This window comes from Globicephala melas, chromosome 11 (genome assembly GCF_963455315.2).
Source record: "Globicephala melas chromosome 11, mGloMel1.2, whole genome shotgun sequence".
Taxonomy (NCBI): domain Eukaryota; kingdom Metazoa; phylum Chordata; class Mammalia; order Artiodactyla; family Delphinidae; genus Globicephala; species Globicephala melas.
Genome location: NC_083324.2, coordinates 38,079,992 through 38,081,139, shown reverse-complemented (window position 1 = coordinate 38,081,139; position 1,148 = coordinate 38,079,992).

The window sequence follows — 1,148 nt, the reverse complement described above, 5'->3', positions numbered from 1 at the left end:
CAGCGGGACCTGGACAGGATTAGACTTAACCCGCACACCCCACCCCCACCCCCGCCCCAGAAGATCCATAGAAGGCGGCCTCTGCTGCCCCCTGGCGGTCAACGGCCAGAGTCTGGGCGGCGCAGTGACCCACCCAACACGTTACAGGACCTGGTGGTGGGGATGGTCAGCTCTGGCTGTGAAGCGGAGCCCTGAGGCTCCAAGGCTGTCCAGGAAGGCGTCCTGGCTGGCGCATGGGAAGAGGGCAGGCAGGAAGGCTCCGGGCGGGGCGGGGCGGGAGGGTGAGGAACTGCCAGTCCCACACTTGGCCGGGTCCTCAGGGAGCCAGGTCTGGGCCCCCCATGAGCTGCCTGACCTTGGAGGGGTTCCTGGTGCGGAGGAAGGGGCCGAGTCCCAGCCCCACCCTTGACCAAGCGTTCTGGGAGCCCCACCAAGCATCGCCCAGCTCCTCTCCTTACGCTGCCCACATCTACTCTGGGGTCAAGCTCAGCAAGGCACCCAGAGCCCCCAAATCGCACCGGCACGCGGCCCCAGGCTCAGCGCAGGCTATGGGCACTGAGCCACCCCAGCTTCAGGAAGCAGGGGAAGTGCCCACCGGGATAGTCAACCAAATCAGCGTTTAATCTCCGCTGTGAATTTGCGGGTTGGAGGCTAGAAAACATACTGGAACGGAGGCGGCGAAGATGCCAGGACCAGAAGAAGCAGGAAGGCATGTGTCATGGCACGTTCTGAGGATGGGCCGAGAGGGCGGCTAAGGCTGGAGGAAGGCCAGGAGGGATGGGGTCAGAGCAGGGCAAGGGCCATGGGGCGCCACGGACGGCTCTGAGCCAGAGGACACCGAACGGCTACTGCCCTATGGAGGGAGGGCCTCTCTGGCCACCGAGTGGGCAGATCGGCGGAGGCGGGGGCCAGGGCTGGAGGCAGAACGAAACGGGAAGGCAGGCCTGGTGGGGGTAATGGCGAGCGGCAGTCGGGAGGAGAGGAGAGGACTGCGGGGAGGTGCGGGCGCTAGGCCCGCCTCGGCTCCGGCGTTGCGCCAAAGACCCGCTAGGAGGCGCCGCTGCCCCGCGAAGCCGTGCCCTGCCTCTAGCACCACCCAAACCCCGCGCTCCCGCCTAGAGAAGCCCCGGAAGAGGCGGGGCGGCGCA